At 38.6% G+C, this 17,938-nt stretch overlaps 1 long non-coding RNA gene and 1 pseudogene across 1 annotated transcript in view; one reads left to right on the forward strand and one right to left on the reverse strand.

Moving 5' to 3' along the window:
* The window catches only part of LOC126081665 (uncharacterized), a 342,294-nt gene that overhangs the window by 281,500 nt on the left and 42,856 nt on the right, over nucleotides 1–17,938 (forward strand). The gene's annotated exons all lie outside the window — the stretch shown is intronic.
* LOC126081654 (kinectin-like) lies at nucleotides 13,278–17,225 on the reverse strand (annotated as a pseudogene).

Genomic DNA, 17,938 nt, shown 5'->3' on the forward strand with positions numbered 1-17,938 from the left:
CAATACTTCTTAAAATGCATGCAACTTTGACAAGAATATATAATTATTATATGTCTAATTACTGAAAAGCACCCAAAGATAGCTTACTTAGAAATCAAGTCCATTTTTCAAACAAAAATCTGTTTTTTTCTAAACAAGGAGATAATTAAAAAAATTTCAAGATAGTTATATATATAAATAATTTAAATTTCCTTTTTGTTGATTAAACTATATACAATTTTAGGTTTAAAAAGAAATTTAAAAATTAAATTAAAAAATTTAAAACTAAAGAATATTTTAATATAATTATACTGAAATGTATTATTTTGATTATTTCCATCTGCTCTCAAACTATATGTACACACATATACATATATAATTATGTTCAATTAAATATATTCTAAATTTTTTTTTTGTCTTTTAAAACTGATGTGAAAATGACCTACTTTTAAAGTTAGAAAATTGGGTTTTGAATTTCAGTTGTTACTTACCATCCTTCTAACTATTGACTGTGCAGTCTTAAAATTGTCCCTTAACTTCTCTGAACTTGGTTTTGTTATCTATTAAACCTGGAGACCAAATGATTGTTTTGCCTACCTCTATCAGTCTTTTTTTTTTGTTTGTTTAATCAGTCAGGCTGAGCCCTTGTGGTACACTGGTTAAGAGCCACAGCTGCTAACCAAAAGGTCAGCAGTTTGAATCCATCAGCCTCTCCTTGGAAACCCTACGGGGCAGTTCTACTCTGTCCTATAGGGTTGCTATGAGTCAGCATCGACTTGATGGCAACGGGTTATCAGTCTGGCTAGTAGAAATCGTTAGCATGCTTGGCTGCTAAACAAAAAGTTGGTAGCTCAGATTCACCCAGAGGTGCCTTGGAAGAAAGACCTAACAATCTGTCTCCAAAAAACCACCCGTAGAAAACCCTATGGAGCAGTTCTACTCTGACACACATGAGGTTGCCATGAATAGGAATAGACTATTGGTTTTATCAATTAGATTGGGTAGGTTATGCTGTGGTTTACCTAAGGCCTTCAAATCTTAATGGCTTTAAAGAACTTTTTCGTTTTCTCACCTAAGCAACATGTCCATCAAACATTAGTGAGAGGGGGTAGGGGCTGTACTCCTCATAGTCATTCAAGGACCCAAGGCAACAGAGCATATCAAATGATTCTTGTCTCTATTCCAGAAGAAAAAAAAAGCTCTGAAGAATCTTACTTTATCAACTAAGTACTTTAGTCTTGAGATGACATAGCTCAAGTGACACATCTTACTTTCATATTCAACTCATTGGCTAGCCACATGGTCCCACCCAACCACAAAGGGCCAGGAAAAGTTGTTTTTAGCTGTCCAGTCAATTCTGACTCACGGTGACCCCATGTGTGCAGAGTAGAACTACTCCATAGGGTTTTGAAGGCTATGACCTTTCAGAAGCAGATCATCAGGCCTGTCTTCCAAGGCACCTCTTGGAACCGCTACCTTTCAGCTAGTAGTTGAGCGCTTAACCTTTGTGCCATCCAGGAACCATGAAATACAATTCTGCTCTTAGCATAGAAGAGAGACAGAAATACTTGGCCAATGTAATAATGACTGCCACATCGTATTCTGTGTTTTGTATAGGAATGTGCTTTGTAAAATATAAAGTAAGACTTATACTCAAAATTTTTTACTCCAACTTTCCTCTACTTTTCATTATACTATATTGCTATTAAACTTCATTGTCATTCTTTTGTTCTTTCATTTAATTAGCCTATATCTATTGGGCACTTATAAAGCGCTAATCATTGTGCTAGGGGTACAAACCTGAATAGGCACAGCTTTTTCCTCAAGGCACTCAAAATCTAGTGGAGGAAATGAACACAGAACTTTAATACAATGAGATTACTTCTATGCTTGCCACAGAAGAGGAGCTAGTTATTTTGCTGGGGTAGACTACCAAAAAAAAAAAAACCAAACCCACTGCTGTTGAGTCCATTCCAACCCATAGCGACCCTATAGGAGAAAATAGAACTGTCCCATAGTTATTTCCATAGGATTTCCAAGGCTGTAAATCTTTACAGAAGCAGGCTGCCACATCTTTTCCCTGCGGAGTGGCTGGTGGTTTGGAACTGCCAACCTTTGTTAGCAGCCGGGGTGCTTAACCACTGTGCCACCAAGGGTAGATTGGAAGTAGTGTATGTGAAATGGGCTCTAGATCATGAGGACCTCGATGTTCTAAAATCCCTGAGTTTTTCTTTCATGTCATCTTTTTCTAAACCCAGCAGACGGTATATTTAAAAAACAAAAAACAAAAAAACAAAAAAACCCAAGCCTGCAATTTAAAAACGGAAGCAAAAGAAATCTCTGTGTGCTGATTCTATCAAACTAAAAAAAAAAAAAAATTGCAGTATGGTCAGAATTAGTGGGTATTTTTGAAGCCAAATTTAGGTCACTTAGTTTTAATCTGCTTTTCTCTAAAAACGGAGCTCTACTTTATTTATTTATTTTATTTTTAACAGGAGAAATGGCAAACAGGTATGACTCATTTTGTGTAGCAATAGTGTTTCCAAATATGATATGTTCCATTTTGACATAATCTTAAATTGGTAGTGGTCCCTAATTTTTTTTTTTAATGTGAAATTCAATGGTTTTTAGTATATTCACAGAGTTTCACAATCATCACCACAATCAATTTTAGAACACCTTCATCATCCCCCAAAAGAAGCCCTGTACCCTTTAACTGTCAGCCATAGTCCCCCCATCACCTCCAGCTCTGTCTAGTAAACCATTAATCTACTTTCTATTTTTTTATTGTGCTTTAAGTAAAAGTTTACAGTTCAAGTCAGTTTCTCATACAAAAGTAACCTATACACACATTTTTATGTGACCCTAGTTGCTCTCGCTACAATGTGACAGTGCACGCCTTCTCTCCACCGTGTATTTCCCATGTCCATTCAACCAGCTCCTGTCCCCTTCTGCCTTTTCACCTCACCTCCAGGCAGGACCTGGCCCTCATAGTCTCATGTGTCTGCTTGAGCTAAGAAGCACATTCCTCACCAGTATCATTTTACGTCTTATAGTTCAGTTTAATTTTTGTCTGAAGAGTTGGCTTCAGGAATGGTTTTAGTTTTAGGCTGACAGAGAGTCCGGGAGCCATGCCTCTGGGGTCCCTCTCGTCTCAGTCAGGCCATTAAGTCTGGTCTCTTTACTAGAATTTGAGGTGTGCATCCTACTTTTCTCCTGGTCCGTCAGGGATTCTCTGTTGTGTTCCCTGTCAGGGCAGTCATTGGTGGTATCAGGGCACCATTTAATTCTTTCGGTCTCAGGCTGATGTAGTCTCTGGTTTATGTGGCCCTTTCTGTCTCTTGGGCTCATATTTTCCTTGTGTCTTTGGTGTTCATCATTCTCCTTTGCTCCAGGTGAGATGAGACCAATTGATGCATAACAGATGGCTGCTTGCTAGCTTTTAAGACCCCAGATGCCACTCACCAAAGTGGGATGCAGAACATTTTCTTAATACCCTTTGTTATGCCAGTTGACCTAGAAGCCCCTGAAACCATGGCCCCCAGACCCCACCCCTGCTACTCTGTCCCTCAAAGTGTTTGGTTGTATTCAGGAAACTTCTTAGCTTTTGGTTTAGTCCAGTTGTCCTGACTTCCCCTGTATTGTGTGTTGTCCCTCCCTTCGCCTAAAATAATTCTTGTCTGCTTTATCTAATTAGTGAATACTCTTCTCCCTCACTCCCACCCTCATAACATCAAGGAATGTTTTCTTCTGTGTTTAAACCTCTTCTTGAGTTCTTATGATAACAGAGCTCTGGTCTGAATAAAAAAGCAAGTCTCTGTTCTTGGGAATCCATCTATTTACCTTTAGTATTACTTGATTACAAAAACATATTATTTATTCTTCCTCACCTCTATGTATTTTTTTTAAAAAAAAAACCTGGTCCTGAGTTTTTTACAAAAGAAATCTATTGTTTTTTCTAAGCCATTTCAGCGGAAACAGGATAGAGCAGTAGGTCATAAAACCTACTGCATAGGTTTAAAACATGAAAGTGGTGTATTCTAGGAAAATTATGAGTGAGGACGCTGCTTTGGTCAGTAGCATTTAATTCAGTTCAACAAACATCTATTGACTGTCCGTTATAGGTAAGCCATCAAGAGATTTATTAGTTAGTGGAGGAGTCAGACACATAAAAATGATCTATATTTTTAAGTTACAACGGAAATAAGTGGTGTAAATAAGTATAACCAAAACACAGCTGGGGTATGGAAGAAGGAGTAATAATTCTGACTGGGAGGCCAAATAATGCTTCACAGAGCTCTTATATAAGCTGGACCTATAACGATAGATGGGATATTAAAAGGAAAATTGGGGAGGTGTGTGAAAGGTGGGGCTGGTGAAAGAGTGTTTGAGAATAAAGTCAAAATATGAGAAAAAACATAGGAACAGGAAAGTGCATGGCTTATATGAGCAATGGAAAGCATGAGAGGAACATTGCGTGTTTGTGTGTAATAGCAGATGAGTACAGGAGAATGGACTGAGGCTAGATCATAGAGAAACTTGAATTCCAGGCTAAGGTGTTGAGATTTTATTCTCTAAAATAGGTACCCTAAATGATTTTCTGTCTGGGGAATAATATGTTTATGCTTGGGAAGTAAGAATATAGCTCTTGAAGTGAAGTGAAGAATGAAATAGGAAAGAAAGACCAGTCAGAAGATGCAGGAATGAGAACCTGGGAAGTGAAACCAGGGTAGTGAGAATGGAAAGAGGAGGATGTAGAATATTGTGGAAGTAGACTTGACTGGGCTAGCAACTGACTGCTTATAGAAAGTGGAGAGGTGAGAGTTAGAGGGGAGATTAGGTTTCTAACTTGAGTGATGTCCAAATTATTTTAGCATCTTTAGAGTTACACTCCCCTCCCCTAGGGGTCGATCAAAGTCTCTTTCTTGGTTTTCCCCTCCTAAATTCACTCATACTGTTGGACTGACTAGTGTCAGATCTCTCAGTCTAGGTTTTGCCTCACTGCCCACACCTTTGATTTGATGTTCGTACACAATGATTGTAATCATAAATGTAACCCTATTAAAAAGGCACTCTCCCACTGATGTTTCAGTACTGTTCATTAAGGGTAATACCTTTCCTACAGCTGGATGCAAATTTGGGTAGACTCCATACCTTTTCTGTTCCCTCTTAGGTAAGGGAGAGAATTTTAGTTGCTTTAAATGACTTGTCTCAATTCAATAAAGAGAATGTCCAGTCAAATAAAAAAACTCAAAATAGATTTAAAATTAGAACCTTCTTGCACCACCCCTTCCCAAACTGGGCCCCGCTCTGCTGTGGCTGTGGACAGCTTCACTCCTAGAATTTCTCCTCCTCCTTCTCCAGTTTGTTAGACCAGTGGGGCAGGGAGTGGGAAGATACGGAGAATAAACAAGTGGGGGAGGAGACATAAGGGAGATGCAAAAGTTTTTACTTCTTTGCTACCACTGTAAGATGATTTTGTTCTATGTGAGCGTGACAGATATTGCATCTTTGGAAATCCTTGCCATCTCCAGGAGTGTCTCACCTGTAGTTCCCTTGATGCAGAAGAAAATTTCCCTATTCTAGCAGTTCACCTACTGTCTCTACAGCTTTTACCAATTCTATAGTTCATCTTGAATGTCTGTCTGCTAAGGGCTCACCACAGGCATGCCTATAGCACAGGCTCAAATAAAACTCACATGCTGGCTGACCCTCATCCAGTCTGTGGGGAGCACTGACACATTCTTGGTTCAGGCAGGTTCTGGGAGAGCAGGCTGATCCCAAATCAGCAGCAATTTTCTACATGCTGCTCAACAGCACTGGGTCTGGGGCTCCTAAAGAGGCTATCCAGCTCATTTCAACCTCTAGATTTCCTGAGTAGAAATCAAACAACAGTGTGCTCTGTCTTCAGAAATACATAAACCCATTGCCATTGAGTCAATTCCGACCATAGCCACGCTATAGGACAGAGTGGAGCTGCTCCACAGTGTTTCCAAGATGCTTGAATGTTATGTTAAGGTGTTAAGATTTTATTCTCTAAAATCGGTGCCTTACATGATTGTCAGACTGGAGCGTAGCATGTTCACACTTGGTAAGTAAGAATATAGCTCTTGAAGCAGAGTGAAGAATGATTGCAAGGTTAGATCTTAGGAAAGCAGACTGCCACATCTTTCTCCCATGGAGTGGCTGGTAGGTTCAAATCACAGACTTTTCAGTTAGCAAACACTGAGTGATCCCCATGAACACTCTCTCACCATGTTGAGATGAAGAAATGGCATATACTACTCTTCCAGCTGCTCCTCAAGAGGTGGCACCAAAGTATAAAAGCAGCAATCTCCAGAGATCTCTTCCTCACCAAAATCCTCTGTATTTCTGCTCTCTTGACTATTTTTAACATTCAAAATTACCGAGGTATTTGGCAGAATCATGGGACAAATCATTAGCTTAAACCTTTGAAAAATTCCCCATGATCTAGCACCTACTTTGGAATGCAGCACCTATTAAGTTTTCATATTTCAATTGAAACTTTCAATTTATCACTGAGTTCCATCACTCACTGTCCATTTGATTCCTGAGCCAGCCTTTACCACAGCCTTCCGGTCCCTGTTGGTCCATGGACTCCAGCCATTTCACTTTCAATCTATCTCTGGAGTCTCCTGATATCCATATCTGTTCCAGAGCCATGAGTCACTTCCTTGGCAAGAGGGTAAATGGGTAATTGATGAGAATAGAGCAGAGTGTTTCAATCTTGGCATTATTAACACTTTGGATTGAATGATTTTTTGTTGTGGCAAGCTGTCATTTGCTTTGCAGGATGTATAGCAGCACCCCTGACCTCTTCCCACTAGATACCAGTAGCACCCTCTTCCCAGTTGTGACAAGCAAAATGTCACCAGCCATTGCCAAATATCACCTGGGGCCCAGAATTACCTATAGTCAAAAAACACTGGAATAGAGGAAGAGGAGCAAGTTTAAGTTTTCATGTTTGTGGGGGAAAGTAATGAGTCTGGCTTTGTACAAGAGGCATTATCAACATGCGCTTCTGGAGTCGTTTGTGTTGGAAATCGAGATATTTCATTCATGAGCAATGTCAGGGCTAGACTTGTGATTTGAGAGTCATTTGTATATGTTAATACCTGTATACTGTGGTTTTCCAAAAGAAAATGTTGAGGAAAACCTTTGCTTAAGGAATGGACAGTAGTAATTAGAGATAAGAGTAGAACCAGAAGGGTGTGATGAGACAATAACAAAGGGACAGAAAATGCTTCAAGAAGGAAAGGCTGGAAGATAGCATTCAGAGTTGCTGAGAGGTGAAGGAATACCTCTGTTCTGAGCCACTTTAGTGAAGCTCCAAGTAGGGCACATAGATCCTTTGGGTCAGTTCTCTGTCCCTATTGTGCCTGTGGAAGATCTAGTATTGGGTCTGGTATGTTGAGAGTATAAATAACTTGAAGACTGAGTTCTCAGGACTTGCCAGCAAATATTACCTCCATCATTCTGTACAGGAGCAACGTGAAAATTCTCAGATATGAAGAAGTTCTTTCTTTAATAATAAAGCTCCTAGACTTCCATGATGGCATAATGTGTTACAGATAAAACACAGCGTTCTTCAGAATGGATTCCCTGAAGTCTGTCTATGTGAGAGCCCCATCTGACGTATCATTCCCTGGGATGGAATTGTTGACTGAACTATTTGACTGTTCAAAATAATCAGAAGACTCTGTAGTGTCTTATATTTGTAATATAATAGACAACCTATAACAGAACACTATACAAAGATGATAAAAATCAATAAGCTAAACATGAAGAATAGAAAAAGTAGGAATTAGAGTAGGATAAGTAATAGGTGATTTTGATCAAAGGTTCTCAAACTTTTTGTCCTCAAGACTGCTTTATACTCTTAAAAATTATTGTGACTCCGAAGAGCTTTTGTTTATGTGGCTGTGTTTACCATATTGGTAATTAAAACTGAGAAAATTAGGAAGAAAATGTTTATTTGTTAATTTAAAAATAATAATAGACATGCTAAAATAAATAACATATTTTTAATAAAAATAAGTATATATTCCAAAACAAAAAGTAGCAGAAAGGGGGTATTGTTTAACATTTTTGCAAATCTCTTTAATGTCTGGCTGATAGAAAACAGATGAATTCTCATATCTGTTTCTGCATTTAATCTTTTGTGATATCACACATCATGTATCCTCTGAAAAACTACATTGTACATCCCAGTTAGAATGAGAGTGGAAAATTCAATTAATGTGTTAATATTATTTTGAAAGTAATTTTTATCTCTCAGACCTCCAGACAGGGACATGAAGGCCTCTCAGACCATACTTTGACAATCAGCAGGTTTTTGAGATGGAGTTCCAAGAAATAGAACCGATGGGAAAAAAATTCCCCCATATACTGGGTCCTTGAATAAGTTTGGGTCATAGCAAGGGCCAGTTAAAATTCATGTTGTTGTTGTTGTTAGGTGCCATCGAGTTGGTTCTGACTCATAGCGACCCTATGCACAACAGAACGAAACACTGCCCAGTCCCTTCCTTACAATCGTTGTTATGCTTGAGCTCATTGTTGCAGCCACTGTGTCAATCCACCTTGTTGAGGGTCTTCCTCTTTTCCGCTGACCCTGTACTCTGCCAAGCATGATGTCCTTCTCCAGGGACTGTTCTCTTCTGAACAACATGTCCAAAGTATGTAAGATGCAGTCTCGCTATCCTTGCTTCTAAGGACCATTCTGGTTGTACTTCTTCTAAGACAGATTTGTTCATTCTTTTGGCAGTCCATGGTATATTCAATATTCTTCGCCAACACCACAATTCAGAGGCGTCAACTCTTCTTTGGTTTTCCTTATTCATTGTCCAGCTTTCATATGCATATGATGCGATTGAAAGTACCTTGGCTTGGGTCAGGCGCACCTTAGTCTTCAGGGTGACATCTTTGCTCTCCAACAAAAGAGGTCCTTTGCAGCAGATTTGCCCAATGCAATGCGTCTTTTGATTTCTTGACTGCTGCTTCCATGGCTGTTGATTGTTGGTCCAAGTAAAATGAAATCCTTGACAACTTCAATCTTTTCTCCGTTTATCATGTTGTTGCTCATTGGTCCAGTTGTGAGGATTTTTGTTTTCTTTATGTTGAGGTGTAATCCATAATGAAGGCTGTGGTCTTTGATCTTCATTAGTAAGTGCTTCAAGTCCTCTTCACTTTCAGCAAGCAAGGTTGTGTCATTTGCACAACGCAGGTTGTTAATGAGTCTTCCTCCAATCTTGATGCCCCATTCTTCTTCATATAGTCTAGCTTCTCGTGTTATTTGTTCAGCATACAGATTAAATAGTTATGGTGAAAGAATACGACTCTGACACACACCTTTCCTGACTTTAAACCAATCAGTATCCCGTTGTTCTGTCCGAACAACTACCTCTTGATCTATGTAAAGGTTCCTCATGAGCACAATTGAGTGTTCTGGAATTCCCATTCTTCTCAGTGTTATCCATAGTTTGTTATGATCCACACAGTCAAATGCCTTTGCATAATCAATAAAACACAGGTAAACATCCTTCTGATTCTCTGCTTTCAGCCAGGATCCATCTGACATCAGCAATGATATCCCTGGTTCCACATTCTCTTCTGAAACTGGCCTGAATTTCTGGCAGCTCCCTGTCAATATACTGCTGCAGCCGTTTTTGAATGATCTTCAGCAGAATTTTGCTTGCGTGTGATATTAATGATATTATTCTATAATTTCCACATTCAGTTGGATCACCTTTCTTGGGAATAGGCATAAATATGGATCTCTTCCAATCAGTTGGCCAGGAAGCTGTCTTCCATATTTCTTGGCATAGATGAGTGAGCACCTCCAGTGCTGCATCTGTTTGTTGAAACATATCAATTGATGTTCCATCAATTCCTGGAGCCTTGTTTTTGCCAATGCCTTCAGAGCAGCTTGGACTCCTTCCTTCAGTACCATTGGTTCCTGATCATATTCCACCTCTTGAAAAGGTTGAATGTCGACTAATTCTTTTTGGTATAATGACTCTGTGTATTCCTTCCATCTTCTTTTGATGTTTCCTGCATCATTTAATATTTTCCCCATGGAATCCTTCACTATTGCAACTTGAGGCTTCAAGTTTTTCTTCAGTTCTTTCAGCCTGAGAAACGCTGAGCGTGTTCTTCCCTTTTGGTTTTCCATCTCCAGTTCTTTACACATGTCATTTTAATACTTTATTTTGTCTTCTTGAGAGGCCCTTTGAAATCTTCTGTTCAGTTCTTTTGCTTCATCAATTCTTCCTTTTGCTTTAGCTGCTCAATGCTCAAAGCAAGTTTCAGAGACTCCTATGACATCCACCTTGGTCTTTTCTTTTTTTCCTGTCTTTTCAGTGACCTCTTGCTATCTTCATGAATGATGTCCTTAATGTCATTCCACAACTCGTCTGGTCTCCATTCACTAGTGTTCGATGCGTCAAATCTATTCTTGAGATGGTCCCTAAATTCAGGTGGGATATACTCAAGGTCATATTTTGGCTCTCGTGGACTTGCTCTTATTTTCTTCAGTTTCAGCTTGAACTTGCATATGAGCAATTGATGGTCTGTTCCACAGTCGGCCCCTGGCCTTGTTCTGACTGATGATATTGAGCTTTTCCATCGTCTCTTTCCACAGATGTAGTTAATTTAATTTCTGTGTGTTCCATCTGGCGAGGTCCATGTGTATAAAAAAAAAAAAACTTTTTTTTTTTTTTTTTAAAAATGTGTATAGTCACCGTTTATGTTGGTGAAAGAAGGTAATTGCAATGAAGAAGTTGTTGGTCTTGCAAAATCCATATTCATTGCCAAAAGCTGATAAATTTCAGATGGCTTCAACTGGTTATTATAATTTTCCTAAAGGTTAATATTTGAGGGGAAGACTAAGTTTTCTTTTATTTTTCTATCAACACAGTTCAGTTCTGAATTTGACAAAAAAAGGAACTTTCCTACATTATTTTTGGAATCAGATTTTTAAATTCATTAGTTAAAAAATACAAATAGATTTAAACATGATCCTTAACATTTTTATTTGCAGTATTAATTTGGGCCAGGTAATACACAGAAAAGAAAATCTTTGGTGAGTAAAAATCAGACACTGAATATTGCTGTCTCAGCTAAATTGTTAATCATAAGGCATGGAGGTAGTATTTGCTGGCAGGTCAGGAGAACTCAGCCTAATACATGTGCTACGGAAATATCTACATGAGTTTAAAAGCCTGTAGGGTGTTTATTTGTTTTTTTTATGATAAAACTCCTTCACTACGTATGATTCTCATTTGGCTGTAGGATTGTTCTAAGAAAGAATAATGCTGATTAACATCATGGACTATAAGGCAGATTTCTTGTGTTCAAATTTTTGCTTTAAATTCTCTCTGTGTCTTTTGTCTTAGTTTCCTCATCTGTAAAATTGGGCTTGTAATGGTATCAGTTTCTTGGGGTTGTTATAGGGTTTAAAAGATATGATAGAGGCAAAGCTCAGAGCATAATGCCTGGAGTGGAATTAGTGATCTTTATCAGCTATTTTAAAGTTCTTCTTATGAATTATAGCAGTGTGAATTGTATACATGCTAGCTGATGGAATAGGTTTTAAAAACAGTATCTTTAAGTGTGTAAGTCATCCCTCAACGTAGAGTTCAATCTCTAAAAATCAGACTCTGTACCATCAATTAAGAAAGCTTCTTCAAAATTCTTGATCTATAAATGAAATGTTTGCTGGTACAGGCTAACTGAAACTCATGAAATAGACTAGGAAAAAAAAAGTTACTTGGGACTACAGTTTTGAATTTTAAAATTAGTTTATTTCAAATTCTTGTTAGAGCTCAGAATTTTTTGCTTAGTCACATAGGAAGTGGCAGATGATTCTAGAGTACCTGAGCAACATGTAGGATTGCTTCTTTCTTTGTGTGATTGTCAGCTTCCAAAATCCTTTACCCCCAACCCCCAACAATACTTGAAAGCTCTGGAATAGGAAGAGTTAAAACAGGTAGTACGTTTAGCCCCTTGCACAGTGGTTGACTAAAGTAGGATATTTTGACCTTAATGTTTTAACCCTGAGGGTGTTTTGACTCTTTGTTCTATGAAGACGATGATCATCCAACAGCAAAGAAACTTAGAACTTGACTTATAAAGTAGTTGGAAGGACGCAGAATCATTGGTTTAGAAATTCCAGACACATAGTAAGTATTTGCTAAATAATTAATGTTGTGTATATAATGTATTGGATAAAAAGTCAAATGCACAGAAGAAATTATTCAGCAAATATTGAAACACATTTCTTAAGGATATGACATATTTGATAATTCCTACAAATCAACAAGGAACAGATTATTCTGGCAAAATACATTGCCTTTCAAAAATGAAATGGCTATTTCTGAGGCAAAGAAGCAATGTTACATATAAACAATGGGTTTTGTGGCTTTTCACAAAACCCATTGCTGTCAAGTTGATTCTACTCATAGCAACCCTCTAGGACAGAGTAGAACTGCCACAAAGTGTTTCCAAGGATCAGCTGGTGGATTTGAACTGCCCAACTTTTGGTTAGCAGTTGAGCCTTGACTTTATCTGCTGGGTCTGGTGGCAGCACTCTTCCTTTCTACACTGCACAGTTTACATTACAGCTTAAACATTTTTTTCACATACAGCATATTTTACTTCTCTGTTATGAATAAGAGAAATATTGCTAATTTCCTTTTAATTTTATATTTTAAGGATATTGTTCCACTGTATATGTATGAACAAAATGGACTGTTTCAGGGCCCAATTCATTGGATATATTTTATACTTAGCTCATAACTGGCATTCTCTTGGCACATTGTTGTCATTGTCCATTGTAGGGAATGAAAAATTCTACATGCAATTTCCATTTGCAGATATACATATGTCTTTAATCTTTCTCTTGGCACCACAGAGGTAAATATGTTTAATATGACAGTTGAGAGGTACATGTATTTTTTTTTTCTTCTGAACAATTTTATTGAGCAAAATAAGATAAAAGATTACATGTTTACCTTTAGGAATGTAAAGATCTAATTATTCAAATAGTTTTTATTATAAAACTAAACTCTGAAGGTGTCTACAGAGTTGGCTTTTAATTTTTTAATTATTTTTTATTTTTCTGTCTTTAAATCAGTAGTCTAACAAGGATTAGAAAAGGCAAAACTCTGTTCAGTGTTTCTGACAAAGTAGAAAGGGTGAAAACATAAATAAGGCTTTAATTTGGCAAAATATAATACAATGCCTTCTGTTATCCTTGAATGAACAGTTACCCAGTTACTTCACTCTAGTATCTGGTAGCGTTCTTAGTCCTTTGTGAGCTGTTGATTTACTGCCTGAAGCAACTGCTGTAACTGAGTTATAGTCTGATTCAGACTTACAGACATTGTCTCTTTCTCAGAACATGATTCTAAGGAAACATCACTACTCTCAATAACAGCAGCATCTCCGGCAGCTTTTACAATTTTTGACTGGATGAGATCCAATGATTTTTGGGCCTTATGCAAGTCACCAGCTACCTTCTGTCTTTCACTTTGTTCAGTTCTACGTTTTGTGAGCCTTTCGTTTAACTGTGCCTTCAACAAATTTACCTCTTCATTCTGTCTTACTGCTTCAGAATATGAATCATCAAGTTTTTTCTGCAATTCAGTCAACAGGTCTTTCAGCTCTCTGACTTCCGTAACATAAGCAGATTGTTCAATTTTTGCCTTCTCCAGTTCCATTTCCAAATGCTCTCGTCCTCCTCTCAGATTTTCAATACCTTTATTTTCTCTTCTTAATCACTCTAGCTCTTATTCTGAAGATGTGAATGATGACTGCAACTGATTAATGGTCTTTGTGAGTCATCCACCTTAACTTTCCATTCATTTTCTTCTTGCTCTACACTTCTCTGTAGCTTCTGTAAAATTCCTTCTGTTTCTGCAAAGAGAGATTTCTATTTTTCACGCTCTAGCTGTAACAATGCATACATTTCATCAGCTTCTTTCAGCCTGTGCTCTAGAACCATAACCTCCTCTGAACCTGAAGTTTCAGCCGTACATTCTTTTGCCTTCTATTCAAATCCACGCAACCATTCACTAGAACTCAAATTGGAAGGGACAGACACCTTCGGAAATCATGTTTTCAGAACTTCTTTAGCCTCCATCTCCACAGCTTCCAGATATTGCTGTCTTTCATTGTTTTTCTTCCTCTGCTGTCCGACAGCACTCTTCAAAGAATCTAACTCACTCTGGAGATCAGTTATTTCTCTCTTTCTGATATTACTTTTAACAGTTCTTCATGAGGAGGAAAAGAAGATGCCTATCCGTAATTCTGATGCTTTGGCTGTTCAATTTGGGATTTAAACAACTTGTTTTTATCTTGTACCTCCTGTAGCAGCTTAGTTTTGCCAGAAAGATCACTCTCCGTCTCTTTTAACACAGCTTCTACTTTCTTCATTTCATTTTCATTTTCTTTCAATACGTCTCAAGTTCTGTAAATTGTGATGCAGAACATGCCTCTTTCAAGTTATGCTGTGCTGCCTCCTGAACACGAGCTTTTAAACATTTATTTTCTTCTTGAAGATCCTGTAACCATTTCCCTCTATTTGCTAGATCTCGCTCAGTCTCTTCGAAAACCGCCTTCATGGTATTCATCTGTTCCTCCTTTCCTTTTAATAAGTTCTGAAGTTCCTGAACTTGAGAAGGAGCTGCCTGAAGCAACTGCTGTGACTGTGTTATAGTCTGATTTAGGCTTTCAAGCTGGATATTTCCTATTTCTTCTTTTAGAGCCTCTATTTCCTGTTTCAAATCCTGAACAATTTTTTCCCTATTAGCAACTTTGAGAAGTTCAGCTTCCAGAAGCTCTTCCACAGACCTGATCTTTCTGTCTTTCTCATGGATCACTTTCCTAAATTCTTCAACCAGAGATGGAAAAGAAACCTGATCATTTTGCTTAGCCTTTAGGTCTTGAACTTCCTTTGTCAGAGATGAGGTCTCTGTTCCTAATGCCTTTAATTCATCCTGTTTAGCGGCCATCTGAATATGTCCAGTTTCAAGTGATTCTTCTACAGTCTTTAACGTCTCATCTTTTTCTTGAATGCATTTTTCCATTTGTTCCACAACATCTTTATTAGGCTGTTCAGAAACAAGAGTTTGTAGCTTCTGTACTTCTAATTTTAATGATTTGTTTTGGGCATTGAAAATCTTAAATTCTTCCATTTTGTTTGAAACTTCACACTATAGCTGCTCTTCAAGCAATCTTATTTTATCATCCTTGACATGAACACTTTTTTGTATCTTCTCCAGTTCATGTGTGGCAGCAGCCTGTTCATTTGTCAGGGCCTGTAATTTTTGCACTGCAGCTTTTAAGAAAGAACTCACATTCTGCACACTCTTAAGTTCCTCCTCTTTGCTTGTTAAATGATCAAGCTCATTTGCTAAAGAATCTTCAGTCTGTTTTATCTGCTTATCCTTTTCTGCAATCACTTTATGTAATTCTTCTAGACCTGAAGCAGAGGTCTGGGCTGCTATCTGAGAATGGAATTGCTGAATTTGAGCTTTCAAAGCTTCATTCTGCCCCAAAATATCCTGAACTTGCATTTGTAAAGATTCTTCTTTGTTCACCTTTTTGTACTCCGATTCCATTAACTGCACTAGTCTTCGCTCCAACTGCTGTTCTGATACCAAGGTATGGGTAAGCTTACTATGCAGGCTCTGTACTTCATTTTCTTTGGCCACAAATTTACTCTGTAAATCTTGCTGTGCTGCCTCATGTTCTGCTGTTCTCTTCCTGACACAGCTCTGGACTTCTTCCCACCTTCCCTCAGCTTCTTGTAGTTGAACCTTCAACTGAGTAACTGCTTGCTCTGCATTCTTCTTTCTTTTCTCAGTCAGCTCATTCACCAACCTGGCATAATCCTAGCACAGTTTACTTAGTTCAGCAGACTGCTTGCTTCCCAGTTGGTTGGTAGTGTTGCTGACAGCATCTCTCAGTATACCATTTTCCTGCTTCAAATGAGCTATCTCTGCCTCCATCTTCTCACGAACTTGCTGAAACTTCATCTGCATCTGTTGAGTCTCTTGATAACTGACAGGCATTTTGTTTTGGAATACATTATGTTCCTTTTCCAATGCTCCAATCCGATCTTCCAACCTTGCTATAACCACACTGCTTCTTTCTTTCTCTGTCATCATTTCCTGGGTTAACTACTTACACCGATCCTTCGTAGCAGCAGCATCTGCCTTCACTGCAGCAGGTAACTTCTCTTTTTCTTGAAGTAGATGTATAAGTACAGTTAATTCCCCTTTACTAGACTTCCTTAAAGCATCTTGTATCGCACCAGACTTCTCCTTTTGCAGGTCTACAACACAAAGTGCTTCATGTTCAGAAAACATCCTGGTCTTCAAGGACAGAAGAAAATCTTTAAATTTCACTTCAGCATTTTCTTTGTCAGTTTCAGTCTTCAGTTTTTTACACCCAGTTTTCTGAATCCCTTCTACCTGGTCAGGTTTAATCAGATCAACCACCTCTCTCTTATCTACCACAGGATTTGAATCAGCATTATCCACCAAAGGAATATAAGTAGTTGCGTGAATAAGGGGTTCATCTACGTTTTCTGTCTTTTGTTTATTTGATGAGACTTTCTTCTTTTCCAATCCACTTTCCTGTTTGGTCTCTTGGTAGAGGGGTAATAATTCTTTTTCGAAGGTGCCACAAGAGTTTCCAGCTTTTTATCCTGGTCATCGCTTTTTAGACTTCTTCTGCCCTGGATTTTTCTTTGAGGCAGCTACTTCATTCAGATGGAGGAGTTGGCTGTAAATAGTAACTGGGACAGGCTCTACTTTTTTTGCCAGGAATCTTGGATACATCACTTTCTTTGGTGACCTGCTCTTCAAGTACAGGCGTGTGTTTCTTTTCCTTTTTTCTTTCCCTAACACTACTTGGTGACAACCACATTCAAAGGAACAGATACAACTTGCTCATCTTCTACATCCAAGTTATCAGATAATTTAAAGTTTTGGGGTATAATCTCAGAATCAGATTCATGGAGATTCCCATTCTGGATGTCTTTTTTTTTTCTTTTCTGCCTTCTTATCTGTTTTTGCAGGAATAAGCTTTTGTTCTCTTTTCTGTTTTGCAAAAACGTCATCATATAATGTTTCTTTCATGAAAAGCCGGAAGAACAAAATTGCTGCAATAACTATTGAAGGAATAAGGACAATGAAATATGTTGACTCATAAAACCCCATGGTGCTTTTTTGTTAATGTGATCCTACAAAACAGGGGGGTGGGGGTGCCAGAAAAGGAATGAGTGCCTGAGAGCAGGTTTCCTGAGTATCCAAGGGAGCACCGAGGACTGAAATTGTAGTGTAGAGTAAGCGTGGCCCAGCTCCGGCCCAGGGACACCGTCGGGGACCCACTCCCTCAGTCCCCCGGCGCAGAAAGCTGTAATCCTCCTTCCCTCGCGGGGACCCTCAGGCCCAGCTAAAGATAGGCATCTGGGTCACCCCGGGGCCCTCTCCCGCCAACCTCGCCCTCGGAAGACGTCTCCGGGGGGTCCTGCGACGCTTTCCGAGGCGCCGTAGTGGAGCAGAGCCCGGGGTGGCCCCTCAGGTCCCACGCACCGCGGTGTCCCATCAGAGCAAAAACCCTGCGGAGAGCCTGAGGCCTACCCGGCAAGTGGTGTCCAGGTCCTCCAGACATATTTTGAAAGATTTAAACAGAGTAGAAAGAATGATGAGCTAATACATAAAAAAAATAATTTTGGGGAAATTATACTTAGTAAACATCAATCAAGCACCAACAAGTTTGTAAAGATAGGTTTCTGTGGCTTCAAGTACTGTGTACCCAGACCTCAAAATGCCTGAAATTATGACATGAGTAGAATAAGTATTACAATTACCAGCCACTTAGCTACTGTTCTGGTAAGACAATAGCTAACAAATTAGGGTCAAGATAGGAC

Source organism: Elephas maximus, chromosome 8 (genome assembly GCF_024166365.1).
Source record: "Elephas maximus indicus isolate mEleMax1 chromosome 8, mEleMax1 primary haplotype, whole genome shotgun sequence".
NCBI classification, from domain to species: domain Eukaryota; kingdom Metazoa; phylum Chordata; class Mammalia; order Proboscidea; family Elephantidae; genus Elephas; species Elephas maximus.